General features: G+C 41.6%; 1 long non-coding RNA gene across 2 annotated transcripts in view; it reads left to right on the top strand.

Moving 5' to 3' along the window:
• Window positions 1–1290: 1290 nt before the first annotated feature.
• Window positions 1291–19419, top strand: part of LOC140197337 (uncharacterized) — a 43850-nt gene continuing 25721 nt past the window's right edge. Inside the window, exons 1-4 of one of the 2 annotated variants that reach the window (XR_011885917.1) lie at window positions 1291–1347; window positions 3161–3238; window positions 4884–4981; window positions 12118–12275. This is a non-coding gene — a long non-coding RNA (uncharacterized lncRNA). The remainder of the gene's footprint in view (window positions 1348–3160; window positions 3239–4883; window positions 4982–12117; window positions 12276–19419) is intronic. The other variant, XR_011885918.1, reaches the window with a different exon arrangement.

Genomic DNA, 19419 nt, shown 5'->3' with positions numbered 1-19419 from the left:
GATTGTGGAGGAGACTCGCGTAGCTGGTGGTGCAGTAGTCTCTGATGATGCATTGTTGGGAAGAGGTTGTGGGAGGTGTCATATAGGACAAAAAGAACATTAATCTAAAGAAATTAGGCCAGCTATCCCAATTTACAGATGGCTTACAAAGCATGTTCATAAGGATCATATGATGGGCAATTATGACATTAGTACAACATCTATTACTCTGCAGTACTGTGACTCTGCAGTCAAAGCTACAATTAGGTCCAAATTTCATACCATTAGAGAAACTGGCTTTGGACTGCAAACCATGCAGTAATCAATTTATTCAGATGTACTACAAATGCAAATCAATAATTCTAAAAAGATGCTGCAGGAGGGAAGCTCCCAAAAACAAGTTCCATTTTCATGTCACACTGTTCCACCTCAACGCTGTGTAGCACTTGCTTCAAGGTCATTCATATACATGTATACAGCAAAACAAAACAGCTTTTCTCTGGGAACACACATCAAAGTTGCTGGTGAACACAGCAGGCCAGGCAGCATCTCTAGGAAGAGGTACAGTCGACAATTCGGGCCAAGACCCTTCGTCGGGACTAACTGAAGGAAGAGCTAGTAAGTATCTCTTAATTACTTCAGTTAGTCTCGGCCCGAAACATCGACTGTACCTCTTCCTAGAGATGCTGCCTGGCCTGCTGCGTTCACCAGCAACTTTGATGTGTGTTGCTTGAATTTCCAGCATCTGCAGAATTCCTCGTGTTAAAGCTTTTCTCTGGGGCCTAGATGCAGAACAATACCTAGAGTCACACACATCACAAAGAACGTAGAGTTAGGATAGCACATACAGACACAAAGTAATAATAACACAAATATTATAGTACAGTTTACTCTGTGCTACTGAAGCTCAGAGTTCGGAGTTCTAAGTTCGGAGTTCAGACAGAGCGCCATCTGTAAGGAGTTTGTGTCTCAAGTTAAAGGATAATACACTAAAGAACTGTTAAATTTAAAAAGGCAGTAAAATCAAGGCCGTGATAAGATTAAAAAAAGATCATACGGTTTTTGAGCAACAATTTATAAGGTGTTTAAAAATTGTTTAAAAACAGTAAAAACATATGTTAAAAGGGGCTAAAATGCTAAAAGGTATTTAATTCATTTCATTGTTTAGTTCATTCTTTATTGTTAAAAGTTAAGCTCTAATCATATTATCAGTGACCTACAGAGTAGGCTTGATCTGCTGGCCTGAATTCTATTGCTTTTGTCTCCACCCACATACCCAGGAGAAAGCGCGTTTTTTCCTCATTTCAGTAAAGACACTGAATGAGGAAACACCCATCACTGTTGTGATTAATTCTCCCTGTGTTTCAAGTATGTTGTCGGTAATTTACCCTGTTAAAGGGGTTATGATAATTTTTTACTATGTTTAAAGAGTCAAGAGAGTGTTTATGTAACGCTTTGACTACGTTAAGATTAGTGGTTTGCCGAGTATATTAAAGTGTGTGTGTGAGCGAAGCCACCGCCGTTTTGTGTAACCACGCCGAGTGCTTTTGCCGTTTGTGAGTTTACATGTGCACATCTGTAAATGTATTTTGCACAATTGTTTGGGTATTGGTTATTTAGTAACTTTATTAAGTTTGTGAGTTTATATGTGCACATCTGTAAATGTATTTTGCACCTCGGGTCTAATATTCAGCTCTTTGGCACCAAGACACTGGTGAGATCTGAAATGAGCTGGTTCTGAGGAACTGAATCCAGGCATCAGTAAGCACTTAATTGACAATTAGTGTCTTAATATTATTGGTTGCTCTTTGCACCACTTTGTTGATGATTGAAAGTAAAGTTATTGGGTGGTAATCAAATAGAGTGGACTTACCTTGCTTTTGGAGACAGACACAGGTGGATAATTTTCCACAATGTCAAGTAGATGCCAATGTCTTATATGTACCTATACAACTAAAGAAGCACCTCATTCTGGAGTAGAAGCATTCAGCACTGCAATCAAGATGTTGGCTATTCGCATGTCCTTTGCTGTATCCAAAGTCCCTAGCCATTTCCCGATATCATACAGAATGATTCAAATTGACTGGAGTTTGTTATGGTGGGAATTGCGGTGTCCATCTAATCCATAGCTCTACTAAATAAAGCTCTGAATGGCACAGGCTCGTCATTTGAATTCACACCCTAGGCCTGGACCAATCAGGATGGTTCTTCGTACTGTTGGCTGTTTAATTGCCCTTCACTATTCAGACTAAACGTGGCAGCACGGCAGAGTTTTATTGTGGTTCGCAGGTATAGCATCTGTCATCTCTATCCATTGTGAATTGCGTTTGTGGTTTAGTATGCATGGTGTTACAGTTTCTCGGGGGGGGGGGGGGCTTCTCATCATTCTTATATAGGTCTGACATTTCTCCTGGCATGCACTTTGTCCACCTCATTGCATTAATGTTTTTTTCTGCCCTCATTGTCATGGCAAAGTGCAAGATTTAGGGTGTACATTTCTGTTGTTTGTGATGGTTCACAGTGATTTATTGTTCCCCAGTTCTGAGCTGCCTGATTTGATTTGTGAGTATTCAATTTAGCACAGTTGTTATATATAACACGAAGGACAATATTGTTGCTGTGAAATCACAACTTCTTTCCACAAGCACTGTTTGCTTTCACATCTATCAATGTTGTTATGGACAGATGTTCCTGTAATAATTAGTCCAGTAAAGATAAGTTTAAGTAAATTTATATTAAGTAGGTTTGCTCAGTTCCTGCTATGGACCAAGGTTATGGTAGTATTACTGATCCACCTTTGCTGATAGACAGTGAACACTCACATCCACAATAGATTATAGAGCCTTGCTCCTTGCAGTGTTTTTTCTAAGTGGTATTCAACCACATGAAGTGGTGATGAAAACGCTGCAGATTTCAGCAGGTGAAAGTCAGGGGGATACTTTTCATGATCTTTGATCTGATTCTATGAGACTCCATTGTCCTAGAATCAATGCTGACAAACTTCCTTGACCTCCTTTCCATTTGTGTACATCAACTTCAGGTAATTCGGAACTTCTGCTCAGATTGGATAGACTCAAATTAACGTAGAAGTAATTTCTGGTGCATTATCTCTTAAGATATGGTTCTGTGTGTATGACCACGTCAGGCATCTGCTAACCTTATATGTGTGATACCTTTCCAGCCCCCTCTTGTTCAGAAGGAGGACTTCCTTGGGTTAATAACAGTCACTAATTCCCTGTCATGAGGATGATTCAATTAGGTAAGGGAGCTGGAAGAAAAATTGCTTTGTCTGAAATGCACAAATGAAAACACTATGTTGATAAAACAAAATGTTTTTGGGATTATTTATGTCCCAAATCTTGAAATGTGCAAGTATTCAATAATGTTTTAAGAATACCTCAGATTACGAATCTAAAAGCAAGTCTTACACTTGCTAATAATGTTTAAGTCTGAAATATGTTCTTTTTCATTGTAACGATTCCTTGTAAAATGAAGAATGTATCAGAAACCTATGATCATCAATCCCAGAGAAAGGAATGAAAAGGTTTACTGACATAAACTATACTTGTGAGAGATTGAGGGTAACTGAGGGATATGTGGGAGGAGGGTCAATTATGGCTGCATTGTGCACACTGCAATTTTAATCACTGTTCCCGAAGCAGGAAGCTTGCAATATAGATGATGTTTCCTTTAAAGATTAAGTTAGCTGCATATAAACCTGGAAAAGAATTACTAAAGATCCTGGTTCATGCTGCAGTTGTGTATAACTACATTTCGGAAGGGAACTGATGGGGAAAAAAAAAGGTAGCGGATTTGGCCCAGTGCGTCACAGGTAAAACCTTCCTAACCATTGAACACATCTACATGAAATGTTGCCGTAGAAAAGCAGCAACCATCATCGAAGATTTTCACCGCCCAAGCCATGCTCTTTCCTCGCTGTTGCCATCAAATAGAAGGTACAGGTGCCTCAGGACTTGCATCACCAGGTTCAAGAACAATTACTACCCTTCAACCATCAGACTCTTAAAGAAAAGGGGATAGCAATACTCAATTAAGGACTTTGTTATATTGTATTTTTTCATACTCATTATTTATTGGTATTTATTTAGATCTGCATTTGCACAGTTTGTTTATTGTTTACAGTTAATGTTATTGAATTGACTTTATTTCTTACATCCTTCACATACATGAGGAGTGAAAATCTTTACGTCTCCATCACAATGTGCAATCGTAGTAATTTATAATAATTTATAATAAATAGAGCAGTCAATGTAATATAGAGTACACTCAAATCAGTGTGGGTTCATCAGTCTGATGACCTAGTGGAAGAAGCTGTCCCAGAGCCTGTTGGTCCTGGCTTTTCTGCTGTGGTACCACTTCCCAGATGGTAGCAGCTGGAATAGACTGTGGCTGGGATGACTTGGGTTCCCAATGATGCTGTGGTTCCTTTTTATACACCTGTCCTTGTAAGTGTCCTGAATCACGGGAAGTTCACAACTACAGATGCGCTGGGCTGTCCGCACCACTCTCTGCAGAGTCCTGCCATTGAGGGAAGTACAGTTCCCATACAACCTGCTGGCGATCTGACAGGAAGTCCAGGGTCCAGCTGCACAAGGCAGGGTCAAGGCCGAGGTCTCTGAGCTTGTTGTCAAGCCTGGATGGAACTATGGTGTTGAATGCTGAACTGTAGTCCAAGAACAGCATTCTCACATAAGCATCCTTCTCTATTGCATCATCTGTCCATCGGTTTGTGTGGTACGCAAATTGTAGAGGGTCCAGTTTGTATTGTAGCAAGCTGCGGATGTAATCCTTGACCAGCCTCTCAAAGCATTTGCTTATTATTGAGGTGAGTGTGATAGAACGCCAGTCATTCTGGCATATAACCTTGGTCTTTTTTGTTGCAGGGACAATGGTGGATAACTTGAAGCAGGAGAGCACTCTACACTGGGAGAGGGTTATATAAACTTTCTAAGTATGGCCACAGAAAAAGAATCTCAGAGTTGTATGTGGTGACATATATGTACTCTTATAATAAATTTTAATTTTATCTTTGGGGAACTTTGAACTTTCCAAATGCAAACTCGGGTCCTGATTTGCTTATGTTGGAAGGCTGAACGAAAGTTTTCTATGGCATTACAGTAATTTCCAAAGCTTTCTTCAGGTGACCGATTTCATCCAAATAGTTCACCTATGTAACCCAGTAAAAATTTTATCTATAAATGCAATCAAAGCATTTGCAAAGTCAGAACTACCTGCAACTATTTCCTTTGAAAGAAATGATACTAACAAGCTTTGATCATTTTTGAAATCATTGAAGGTACTAATTTATAATAACTACAACTCATATGGTGCAAAGCAGTTAGACACTCTCTGGCTTTTGTGTGTTGGTTTGAGCTATATGTAGAATTAATTTTAATAATCCATAATTTACATCCTACAACTCACCCAAGGATCACAACCTCTGCTCTGAAAATAAAACTACTCGAATCAAAGAGTCTCACAGTATAATTTGTATTAAGAAGGGAAACGTGTGAAACATGAAAATGTATTCATGAAATAGAACATAGAAATCAAGGTCCTGGTTGTGTATTTTTATTTATCTTGGATGATTAAAAGTATCTGCATTGCAATATCCAGTGCTCTGCAGAGCTTTGTGGTTTATGACCAGTTAAGAAAGATGATGAGCCCAATTGTTATTGCTAGCTTCATCCCACTTCCTCCCCCTTATAGCAATATTTGCAGCAAAGCATGACTGAATTGACAGGCAGGGCAGATTGTAGTTACTTTAGGATTATCCAGCAGGGGGTGCTGTAGTGTGATCTGAGATAGAACTTGTGATCTTTGTCTTCTTGACGCTGTTCTTGAGGCTAAAACAGATGATGATCCTTCACCCAAGGTTCACTAAACTTAGTTGTCAAAATTGTTCTGGCAAATACATGACAATATATTTATGATGCGTTGTTTTAAAGGAAAATAAAAACAGAACAATTCCCCGGTGGTCCCTGGGGAAAGGAGACAGCTGCCTTCCACACAGTTCTGTGGGTTCGGAGGTGGCTGATGAAACCAAAGTGGGATCTTCAATCCTCTGCACGGAAGAGCACAAGAGATTCTGCAGACGCTGGAAATCCAGAGCAACACACACCAAGTGCTGGAGGAACTCAGCAGGTCAAGCAGCATTTGAAGAGAGGGTGTCCCCCGTTTTTCGAACGTTCGCTTACGAAACCTCACTGTTACGAAAGACCAACATTAGTACCCTGTTTTCGCTTTTAGAAGGTGTTTACACTGTTACGAAAAAAAAATTCAGTGCGCGATAAAAGGCAATGCGCCCCGAGCAGCCGCTCTCCCCTGGATTCAGAACTTCAGAAGTAAGGACAACGTCAGTTTGGCTTGTGGAAGCTGACGAACATGATGTTGAAGAGGTTTTTGCATCCCATCCCATGACCAAGAACTGACAGATGAAGAGCTGATGCAATTGGAAGAAAAAAAGGATAACAATGGAAACCGAATGAGTAATGATAAAGTACAACTTTAATTTTGAAAGGGTACGTCGGTTTAGGGGATATTTGCAGGATGGTTTGAGAACTTATTAAAGAACTGTGTGATAGAAAAAGGTGTGAGGCTCAGCAGTCAAGCAAGCCTTCCGCATCAGCCACAGCAGACGACGAACCTCGACCTTCGATATCGAGGCGGGCAGAGATAGAAGAAGATGAGCTGCCAGCTCTAGTGGAAACAGGCGACGAGATGACACCCCAGTGTCCCACCACCCCAACCCCCAGGCCACGGACAGATACCGATTCGCGGAGAATGCAAAGGTAGCCGGGAGGCACACAGCACATCTTTAAGAAAAAAGCCGAAATAAGCATGCTAATTAATTAGGTGCCGCCGACACCTAATTGTCGGCCCAGATCAGAGACGATGAAATCGGCACTGATCTGGGCCGACAATTACGGGCGGCACCTAATTAATTAGCATGTTTGTTTCGACTTTTTTCTTAAAGATGAGCTGTGTACCTCCTGGCTACCGCTGGACCCCTGCGTTCTTCGCGGCAATGTAACGCACAGTGGCCCAGAGGGTGGGGTCCACTGCACCACCCAAACTCCGACAAGTCTAACACACCATCAGTGTGCTCGGCAAGCTGTCTTCCCGATTCCGGTAAGTGATACTACACTGTACATACATTATTTCTACTTTATATAGACTGTATTTTTACGTGTTATTTGGTATGATTTGGCAGCTTCATAGCTTAAAGGTTACTGGAGAGCGCTTGCGTGTGTTTCTGCCGAGAGTGCTTGCGTGAGATTTTCTGCCGACTGCGCTTGCGTGCGATTTTCGCTACGGAGAACAGTGCAGTAATAATTGTAGAAAAGTATTTCTACTTTATATAGGCTGTGTATTTATCATATCGTTCCTGCTTTTACTATGTGTTACTGTTATTTTAGGTTTTATGTGTTTGGCATGATTTGGTAGGTTATTTTTGGGTCTGCGAACGCTCACAAAATTTTCCCATATAAATAAATGGTAACTGCTTCTTTGCTTTACGACATTTCGGCTTACGAACCATTTCATAGGACCGCTGTACCTTCGGATGGCGGGGGAAACCTGTATACTGGATATTTAGTTTAAACCTTTTCAATGATTTTTCCTTTGTGCAAAGCATAGAAAGAGGAATCTTGTTAATTGCACTTGACCCTATGCAATCCTAAGGAAAAAAGAAACATTATTGTCATAGTTTAATCTCAGTCACAATGAAATATTGGAAACTTAGCATGCCTGGACGACATGCAATCTAAGACATTGGACAGAATACAAGATGCAGCTGTACAGAAAGTAAAGCAGCTTGTTGAACAGTATATAACTATGGCTTCTACAGTCAATGTTATTCAGTGACAAATCATTCTTATATATGATTCTTTGCAATACCTAAGTTTAGAAATAAGTTTATACTGGTGAAAAGTCCTCGCAATGAAGCCATCTACATTAGATTGAGACATTGAAGCAGAACTGTTAGTGGCCCTCAGAACAGAGTCACAGAGTTATAGGAATGTACAGAATAGAGGCAGGTCCTTTGGCCCATACTAATCTGTACTGAACCATTTAAGCTGCCTACTCAAATCAACCTATACCAGGACCACAGCCCTCCTTACCCCTACCATCTACGTACCTATCCAAACTTCTCTTCCCAGCTCATTCCACACTTTCACAACCCTCTGAGTGAAGACGTTTCCCCTCATGTTCCTCTTGATCTTTTCATGTTTCACCCTTAACCCATGAGCCCCAGTTATAGTCCCACCCAACCCCAGTGGAAAAAGACTGCTTGCATTTACCCTATCTATACCCTCATAATTGTATATACCTCGATCAAATCACCCCTCAATCTTCTAAATTAACCCTTATAACTCAGGTCCACCAGACTTGGCAACATCTTTGTATTTTTTCTCAGTACTCTTTCCACCTTATTTACACGTGCCTTAATTATATTACTTAGTAATTATATTGAGTATATCACTTTCCATGCAGCTGACCATCAAAGGAAATCTGGAAGGACTGAATACAGTTGTTGGTACATTACAGTTGGCTCCTTATTTAAGGAGTGATTTCTTTGTATTGGAGGCAATTGAAATTAGACATGAATGAGTTGTCTTTAGTACAATGTTTGTGTAGATTATACTTAATACTTGGAGCTTAGAAGAATAAGAGCTGATCTTATTGAACTATATACAATTTTAAAGGTACTTGTTGAAGTAGATGCTGAGAGAAATTGTCCATTGGTGACACCACTGTTTAAAAATAAGGGGTCACCCATTTAAGACAGCAATGTGAGGATTTCACCTCTTACAGAGTCATTGGTTGAATTTTTGGAATTCTTCACCCCAGGGAGTGTGGAGGCTGAGTCATCACTATATTCAAGCAAAGACAAAATCTATCGGAGATTCAAGCATTATGAGGAACAAATAGAACAGGTGATCCGAGATCATGTTCAAATCAACCCAGATCTTCCTGAATTGTGAAGCAGTCTCTATTGGCCATACCTTATTCTTGCTCCAGTTGTGCGTGCCTTATGTGGTGAAATACTGAACAGAAAATCAAAAGAACTAGTCATTACCTGTGATTTGTATTAGTGAATGAAGCTTGTGTGCAGTGGTTGAGGAATAGGCTCAGGCATGATGCTATCTTCAATTGTAAAGGATCACAGTATTTACAGATTATTCCAGAAATCTGCTGAAATAGCATTGAGCAGCTTAATGGCAATCAATAACACTCCAATCTGATGGCATGAATATCGATTTCTTCTCCTGGTGCAAAAAACTCCCTCTGCCACCACTTCCTCTGTTCCCTATACCGACCTTTTACCACTTCCCACCTGCCTATCACTTCTCCCGGGTTCTCTTCTTCCCTTTCTCCTACAGTCTACTCTCCTCTCCTTTCAGATTCCTTCTTCTCCAGCCCTTTACCTTTCCCACCCACCTGGCTTCACCTATCATCTTCCAGCTAGCCTCTTTCTCCTCCTCGCTCCCCACCCCCCACCCCACGTTGTTATTCTGGTGTCTTCCCCCTTCCGTTTCAATCCTAAAGAAGGGACTTGGCCCGAAAGATCGACTGTTTATTCTTTTCCATAGATGCTGCCTGACATGCTGAGTTCCTCCAGCATTTGTGTGTGTGTTGCTTTGGATTGCCAGCATCTGCAGACTTGCTCATGTTTATAATTACACAATTGTTATATTTCTAATAGCTCTCTTCCAAGAGGGTGATTATTTTGCAGTGGCGACATTGCAAATGTCAGCCTTTTTTAATCTATTCATTATGTCCCATGTTTCCCAAGTTGAAGAAATGCTGTTAAAGTCACTGCATGGTTGAAAGCAATGCAGTAATTGAGAGCGGAAATGCTGAGAGTCATCACCTTATGAAAAGTATTGTCATTTAATTTTGCTTTGAAAGAGAAAAAAAGGAACTGAATACTACATTTGTCATAATGATATTCAAATGGGAGTCAGAGAAGCTAGAAAAGATGGTTCCAGAAGTTTTTGTAGACCTAAGCACCTTCTTCCAGTTTGTCTGCGAAACTGCTTTTTCTTCTTTTTCTTATGTCTTTCTTTTCTTTCAAGATAGCAGGGGTCCTGCTGGGGTCTGTGATCTACAGCTGTGGCTCAGACTATAGTTCTCTATGGGTGGCGGGTTCTCGTACTCGCCGTGTCACTTGGCGCTTTGATATCTCCAGGTGCGGCCTGGAAAATATGCCCCTCTAGGTTGCGGCCAGTGGGTGACCCAGTTCCTTAACAGTGTCGCTGACTAAAGCTTCACGGGAGACTGAAACTTCGAGACAGCAGGGGGTGTTTTCTGCTGTCGTAAAATGGCCCTCGCACTCGAGCAATTCTCATTCATTCTCTCTCTCTCTCTCTCTCTCTCTCTCTCTCTCTCTCTCTCTCTCTTTTTTTTTGAGGGAGAGCCTGTTGGTCCTTGAGTCGAGGGACTCGGAGAAACGAAGTAGGAGATTGTAATGTCGAAACAGCAAGCTGCTGGAATCTTACACTCGTTGCTGCAGGAGTGATCTTTCTCCCCGCCAGTGAGAGAGAGTCTGTCTGAGATACCAAAGTGTTGGGAGGGACTGTAACATTCAGTGCTTTTGCTGGTGCGGGTAGAGGGAGGGAGAGGTTCAATGCTTCTGACGCTGCTTGTGCGTGAGAGGGGTAGGGGGCTTTGGGGCTTTCCTATTTTGTGGATATCTGTGAACAGTAAGAATTTCAGGTTCTATACTGTATACTTCCTCTGATATTAAATCGGATCATTGAACCATTGGAATGACAGTGCAAATATGAGTAACTGCAGTTTCTTTCTTCACTCACTTTTTCAGATAAGGATAGCATTTATTGTCTATCTGTATTCTTGAGAAGGTGTTGATCCTCTTGAACCTCTGCAGGACTCATGGTGAAGATACTTCCATAAGATTTCAATTCAATGACAATGAAGAGCTAGCAATGTATTTCCAAGTCAGGATGGTATGTGAAACAGGGGAAACCAGTAGGTGGTTGTGTTCTGCCCAGCAATTCCCCAGTTTAACCCTAGCCTAATCTTGGGACAATTTACAATAAGCTACTTAACCTACCAACCGGTACATCTTTGGACCGTGAGAGGAAACCGGATCATTGGAAGGAAACCCATGCAGTAATGGGTAGAATATACAACTCCTTATAGACAGCGGCAGGCATTGAACGCAGGTTGCTGGTACTGTAAAGCATTGTGCTAACCACTATACTACAGTGCCACTCCAACATTGACGTTAGAAGGTTGTAGGGCTGGAAGGGATTGGATGAAAGAAAAGAGTTCAAACATTGAAGAGATTTTAATATTAAAATGTTTAACTAGTTGCCAGTGTAGATCAGAAAGTATCATGGTTAGTGGTGAATGGACAAAATATTCAGACATGTCTGGATTTAGTACACAATTTTGCTACTGATTACTGATTAATGGAAATAAAAGAAAAGTTGCAAAAAGGCCACCTAATCTAGAGTGATTTAGGTTAGATGCCCTTGGAATCTGTTGTGCAAGTTTGTCTCTTTCATGCTTTGCTGAATAGTGGATCCAAAGGGAAATCAAGATACTTCATGGAACTTGCAATAAATCTGTGAATTTCCTTTGCAGTTTATGTATTCATTAAAATGTAATTGAATAGCGCACAGAAGCAAATTGTTCCATGATCTAATGTATAAATCATGGAACATAAAGAACTTTGACCTGTGAAATCAGTTTGTCCCCATTTGAAAGCCAGTTTTGTCAATATATTCTCCCATGAGGGCACAAGATTGTAAATGTTCTGATCTTAGTGATAGAAAGTGCTCAGTTGAGTGGCTGAACCCTCATCTCTGGGTCAGTAGTTAGCGATATAGCCTGAAAACTGCAGCAAAATGTCAGTGTAAATGAAATTTGTACTAGAGTTGTGGATTTATTAGTTTACAGTGGGAATAGGTGAATTTAAATAAAAATAATCAAATAATAATGCTAATCCCAGTAATAAAAGGATCAAAGCTAAAATATTATCTGATTCACCAAGGAAGACAGGAACATTTTTCATTATGTCTTAGTCTGCCAAGATGTGACTCCAAACCCAATGCAACCTAATTGAGTTTTTTTTTCCCTCTCTAGCATGGGCTATCAAACTGTAGCAGATTGCTCATCATCACAGAAGGGTAATTAGGGATTGTGCAGTAAACAACGACCGTGACCTGCAACAATGGCATTCGGTGAATGAATTAAAATACTTAGACTGACAACACTAGAACCAGGCATTGGAAAATGATTGAGTAAGTACACTGTAAATCAAACCTGGCTATGATTCAACTAGATTTAATGTACCTGTTTATATAACTAGCTACTGCTCACTATATTTTCTGGCAAATGTACCCTGGAAGAAATTGCAGTAGTTGTTCTTCCCTCCCCTATCTTTAAATGGTCTGTTCTCTGAGTAACAAACAATCCACTGGAGAAACTTTGTAGTTAAGCATCCATGGATTTTGAGATCTCATGCAGGATTTTGACCATAAACATCAACAATTCCTTACTCCCCATAGACGCAGCTCAAGTTGCTGAGTTCCACCAACAGGTTGCTGCTCCAGCATTTGTAGTCTCTTGTCCTGCCTGGTTTCTGGTAAGTCGCCGTGAGCCTGTGTGTGTATACACTGTGCTGCCTCAAACTCAGTGTGATCAGTATGCACCCAGTCATTATGGTGTGGCGGTGTGGCTTATTTGCCAGTCAAAAACCACTCCTGCCATGTCAGTCGTTGATTGGTCAGTTTAAAAACTGCAGCCACTCTTCCCATTGGTTGGTTTGTCCACCATGGCACCTGCTGTCCGGTTCCAAACACCTTGGGTATAAAGGGTAGCAAGTGCGGGAGGCTTTCGCTTTTTCCCTTTGTCCCGAGGGCATGTCTCACAGAAGCATTGAGAAGGTATGCTACATGTGCACTTTTAACTAAGTATCTGTTTGTTGAATATTTACCTATTGTAATTTGTGTAACTTGCAGGAGTGTAAATGTTTGGTTGCAAATAGTGCAAAATAAGTTTGTAAGTAAATGATTAATATGCTTATTCATGGTCAGTGTTTTTTGTCTCACTCACCAAACTGTGAGCCTGCCTCCACGTTACAGTCATGGAGCCCTACAGAATGGACATAGACCTTTCAATCAATTACCCACTTTACATTAATGCCATTTTTTATTCACCCCACATTGTCATCTCTGGATTTAACATTCAGCCATGCGCTAAGAGCAATTTACATTAGGTCTGTTAACCCACTCATCTTTGAGACGTGGGAGACAGCACCTGAAGCCTGACTCAAACCCAGATAAGGCAACAGCACTATTAGCTGAGCCACTGTGCTGCCAATTATCACTGGCATATGTCATGAAATTGTATATTTATATAATATAAATAATATATGTATATTATATAAATATATATAATAATTAAATAGTGCAATATAAATGTTCATGTGTTCAATGTCTATTTAGAAATCAGATGGCAGAAGGGAAGAAGCTGCTCCTAAGTCACTGGGTGTGTGCCTTCAGGCTTCTGTTCCTCCTGCCTGAGAGTGACAATGTGAAGAGGGCATGTCCTGGGTGGTGGGGATCCTTAATGATGGACGTCACCTTCCTGAGGCACTGCTCCTTGAAGATGTCTTGGATACTACGGAGGCTAGTACCCATGATGAAGATGAATAATTTTACAAGTTCCTGCAACTTACTTTCATCTTGTACGGTAGCCTTCCTTCCCTCATATCAGATGGTGATGCAGCCAGTCAGAATGCTGTCCATGGTACATTCGTAGAAGTTTCCAAGTGTTTCAATTGACAAACCAAATCTCAAACTCCTAATGAAATAGAGCTGCTGTCTCGTTTTCTTTACAGCTGCATCACTGTGCTGCGTCTAGGTTAGGTCTTCAGTGATATTGACACTCAGGAACTTGAAATTTTGCACTCTCTCCACTTCGTGACAAGGTCCGCAGTGCAAAAAAGGTTGGGGACCCCTGAGCTAAGTGATGTTTCAGCTGAAATCAAATGCTTGGCCACCTTGAAGGCTCTTCAGCCTGAATGCATTGTCAAACATCCATACCCAGAAGCCTTGGTTAACAGTCGTTCCTGGGCAACACTACAGAAACCAATTAATACTGCATTTTAACTTACAGTGGCACAGGTTTCAAATTTTCTGAAAGAAAACTAATATGGAACAATTTAAGATATCATGAACATAAGTAAGAGAACACATAAATTTCAATTGTTGCTTTTCTGTAGTGATATGAGGGGGAAGGGAAAATACCTTAGAATTATAGAGATTACATTTCCAAAATTAACTTAGTTTTAACCAATTAGTGATAATTAAAATAACAGGGAATCCAGATTATCTACTTAGCTCCGATATTGGCTGTTGAATACCATATGCTTTCCATTTAATTATTTTAAATAGGTATCTCAGAATGCTGTAGGCATCAAATAAACAAATCTCAGTCTTTTTTCCTCTCTCTGAATTTTGGCTTATTGCAAGTTATTTTGCAACAACAACTGAAAATAAATTTTGTTATCTCTACTCATTTTTCTTTTGTCTCTGAGTTTACTCAATGAATGACAGAATTGCCCCCATGGCTAGATTTCCTTCTACAGTTATGTCAGAGTTATAGAAAAGTACAGCACAGAACCAACACACATCAAAGTTGCTGGTGAACGCAGCAGGCCAGGCAGCATCTGTAGGAAGAGGTGCAGTCGACGTTTCAGGCCGAGACCCTTCGTCAGGACTAACTGAAGGAAGAGTGAGTAAGGGATTTGAAAGTTGGAGGGGGAGGGGGAGATCCAAAATGATAGGAGAAGACAGGAGGGGGAGGGATGGAGCCAAGAGCTGGACAGGTGATTGGCAAAAGGGGATACGAGAGGATCATGGGACAGGAGGTCCGGGAAGAAAGACAAGGGGGGGGGGACCCAGAGGATGGGCAAAAGGTATATTCAGAGGGACAGAGGGAGAAAAAGGAGAGTGAGAGAAAGAATGTGTGCATAAAAATGAGTAACAGATGGGATACGAGGGGGAGGTGGGGCCTTAACGGAAGTTAGAGAAGTCGATGTTCATGCCATCAGGTTGGAGGCTACCCAGACGGAATATAAGGTGTTGTTCCTCCAACTTGAGTGTGGCTTCATCTTTACAGTAGAGGAGGCCGTGGATGGACATGTCAGAATGGGAATGGGATGTGGAATTAAAATGTGTGGCCACTGGGAGATCCTGCTTTCTCTGGCGGACAGAGCGTAGATGTTCAGCAAAGCGGTCTCCCAGTCTGCGTCGGGTCTCGCCAATATATAAAAGGCCACATCGGGAGCACCGGACGCAGTATATCATCCCAGTCGACTCACAGGTGGAGTGTTGCCTCACCTGGAAGGACTGTTTGGGGCCCTGAATGGTGGTAAGGGAGGAAGTGTAAGGGCATGTGTAGCACTTGTTCCGCTTACACGGATAAGTGCCAGGAGGGAGATCAGTGGGGAGGGATGGGGGGGACGAATGGACAAGGGAGTTGTGTAGGGAGCGATCCCTGCGGAATGCAGAGAGAGGGGGGGAGGGAAAGATGTGCTTAGTGGTGGGATCCCGTTGGAGGTGGCGGAAGTTACGGAGAATAATATGTTGGACCCGGAGGCTGGTGGGGTGGTAGGTGAGGACCAGGGAAACCCTATTCCTAGTGGGGTGGTGGGAGGATGGAGTGAGAGCAGATGTACGTGAAATGGGGGAGATGCGTTTAAGAGCAGAGTTGATAGTGGAGGAAGGGAAGCCCCTTTCTTTAAAAAAGGAAGACATCTCCCTCGTCCTAGAATGAAAAGCCTCATCCTGAGAGCAGATGCGGCGGAGACGGAGGAATTGCGAGAAGGGGATGGCGTTTTTGCAAGAGACAGAGTGAGAAGAGGAATAGTCCAGATAGCTGTGACAGTCAGTAGGCTTATAGTAGACATCAGTGGATAAGCTGTCTCCAGAGACAGAGACAGAAAGATCTAGAAAGGGGAGGGAGGTGTCGGAAATGGACCAGGTAAACTTGAGGGCAGGGTGAAAGTTGGAGGCAAAGTTAATAAAGTCAACGAGTTCTGCATGCGTGCAGGAAGCAGCGCCAATGCAGTCGTCGTTGTAGCGAAGGAAAAGTGGGGGACAGATACAAGAATAGGCACGGAGCATGGATTGTTCCACAAACCCAACAAAAAGGCAGGCATAGTTAGGACCCATACGGGTGCCCATAGCTACACCTTTAGTTTGGAGGAAGTGGGAGGAGCCAAAGGAGAAATTATTAAGAGTAAGGACTAATTTCGCTAGATGGAGCAGAGTGGTGGCAGAGGGGAACTGATTAGGTCTGGAATCCAAAAAGAAGCGTAGAGCTTTAAGACCTTCCTGATGGGGGATGGGGCAGCACAGAACCAGGCCCTTTAGCTCATCTAGTCCATGCTAAACTGCTTTCTCCCATTGACTATAGCCCTCCATACTCCTACCATGGATGTAACTATCCAAACTTCTCTTAAACTTTAAAATTGAGCTTGCCTGCACCATGTGCACTGGCAGCTCGTTCTATGCGCTCACAACCCTCTGAGTTAAGCAGTTTCCCCTCATGTTCTCCTTAAACTTTCCATCTTTCACCCTTAACCCATGACCTTGAGTTGTAGTCCCACCCAACCTCAGTGGAAAAAAGCCTGCTTGCATTTTCCCTATCTATATCCCTCATCATTTTGTATACCTCTATCAAATCTCCCTCGATCTTCTATGTACATATCATGAAACAGTACATTTTCAGTCACTGGATCTTCCCTTTCCTGTGATGTTCAAGGTGTTGACATAGGCCAATAAAAAGCAAGGTTGACTGATCAAAGCACAGGAGCCAGTGCAGAGTAGCACCTTGTGGAGCTGCTACCTCATAACACTGCTTCTCTTCTGATGTTCAGTGCTGTCTGTGAGGATTTTGCAATTTAACCCCAAGACTGCATGTGTTTCTGGTTTCCACCCCCCTCCCACAGCCCATAGGCATATGGGTTGGCAGGTTAAATTGCCTCTGTCAATTGCCCCCAATGTGTAGGTGTGCTGCAGAATTGATGGAAAATGTGCAGGGGAACTGGGAGGCTGGAAGCAGCTGGGTGGGGTGGTGGCTAATGGAAATGTGTTGAGATAGGTGTGAAAAATGCTTCATGGTCAGCACAAATCTAATGACCATAGAATCTCTTTCTGTGCTGTTTGACTCAATATCTCTCTGATTCTAGGAACTTGACAGTTTGCAATAACAATTCATTTGACTTTTCAAAGTAGCAGCCTTTTATTTTTGCTTCCATTTCAAGCAGGAATAACCTGTAGCCAGAAAGAAAAAAATCAAACAAATGTTGGCTGAGTGTAGCATGCCCTGGAGGCATGTTCTTACAGAATAAGTGCTCACGTTGTTCCTGTCACTGGTAGCCACATCAATAATCTGCCAGGACTGAAAGATGTCTGCTGTCAGTCAATGCTAATCCAATTTATTCTTACCTAATGATGGCAAACAATCAAAACACATCTTCTAATGAAAGGAAAAGTGTATTATCATGCACTGCACACGAGCCAACTTTGGATGATACCTGTGACCTAACAGAATAAAAGGTGCTGAAATTTAGTTTAATCAGAAATGATGTAGAGGATAGATTATGATGCACATTTTGTATGTCATTAGCAATTTTATGTCACATTATGAAATATAACTAGTTACAATCATAGTGAGCATTTAACATACGAAACAGCATTCATCTAAAATGTAAGAACAATAATCACAAAATTCAGAAGAGGAATAGACACAGCCATTGCAAATTGAGTTATTATTGTCAACATCCATTGATAATTCTATATTGCTTTTGCCAGATGAACAAATTCCTTCAGAACACCCTTTATCATTTTGCCTCTTTTCATAGGGCGATTGCATAAAAAAATGTTATAATTGGGAAACATGGTGGGTGGCAGCTTCACTCTGATAGCAGAGGAACTCAGAACATCAGAGGAAGAAGATGGCGCCAGTGATCAACAATGCCAAGGGCAGCATCCTCCAAACTCTTCATCAAACTACTTCTTTCATTCCTTTTACATCTTTTTTATTCCAAATGAGGTTCTGCTGCTATTAAAGCATGTGGTCCACATTTTGGTGATACATTTTTGGGCTGATTGAGTGATCTGGCAATTTGCTATCTCCGAGGAGTTTTGGTGAGGTTTTCACAGAAGCGAGCAGCCTCAAGGCCATGAAGATTAGAGACAGGGTGCAAGCCCATGTTTGACTCCATTTCTTACCAATCTCTCCGATTATAGCATTGAGGAAGATTGAAATTATTGAGCTAAACGTAGAAGGCAAGCGAGTATTCAGACCTGTTTCGATGGCTAGTGCTAGAGCAAGTGTCCGCCTGTGATGATCTCTCTGTCCCCCTCGCTCAGTGCTGCCGGAGGATGGTTTCTGGAGTCCTGGGTTGTGAACTAGGTTTAATCAACACGGTTTGGGGATTGGACTCTGCTTTTCATGTTATAATGTGTTTCTGCTTTTTGGTTGCTCCTTTTTTTTGCTGCTATTTTGTGCAATTGTGATTAGGGTCCAATGGCTCTGTGCCCTAAAGATAACATATGATACAGCATGGGTTAGGTTGCACTGTGCTGGAATGAATATGCCTGGACTCTTGCAATAACCTTGGTGGTTTGGTGTTGTCTACACTGTGTATTTTGCTTGTTTTTTGACATTTTTGTGATTTGTTATTTCCTTTTGCATGTTGGTTTGATATTTTTCTGTGAATGAGTCCAATGGTGTTTCGTTGTTTCGTGGCTGTCTGTGGGAAAATGAATCTCAGGACTATATACTGCTTACATTCTTCGATAGTAAATGTACTTGGAACTTTGAACTTCATATCATAAAGGACATATAATGGTTAGCAATGTTTAGCATTAGTGGTGAAAGAATTTTTACTGAACAGTCCACTGTATGATAATCAATTTATCATAATCTCAGCCATTTTCTGTACTGTCAGAACTTTTGAAATTGTTATCAGATGCCAAAAGAATTCTGATGAGACTAATCCAGCACTTCAACCGCTTTCCATAAACTTAATAGCCCCCAAAATAACAGGAGGGTAGAAAGGATAGGAGTGAACCCAATACCAATATGATCAACCAAGGCCTAAACCAAGGACCATAAGACATAGGAGTGGAATTAAGCCACTTGGCCCATCGATCCACTCAGCCATTCCATCATGACTGACTTATTATCCCCATCAAACTCATTCATCTGTCTTCTCCCGTAACCTTTGATGCCCTGACTAACCAAGAAATTATCGATCTGTGCTTTTCATATATTGTACTCAGTGACTGGGCCTCCACAGCTGTCCGTGGCATTGAATTTCATAGATTTAACACCCTCTGGCTGAAGAAATTCCTCCTCATCTCTGTT

Source organism: Mobula birostris, chromosome 5 (assembly GCF_030028105.1).
Source record: "Mobula birostris isolate sMobBir1 chromosome 5, sMobBir1.hap1, whole genome shotgun sequence".
Lineage (NCBI taxonomy): Eukaryota > Metazoa > Chordata > Chondrichthyes > Myliobatiformes > Myliobatidae > Mobula > Mobula birostris.
The sequence above is the reverse complement of the archived record's forward strand: the minus strand, read 5'-3'. Positions and strand labels throughout refer to the sequence as shown.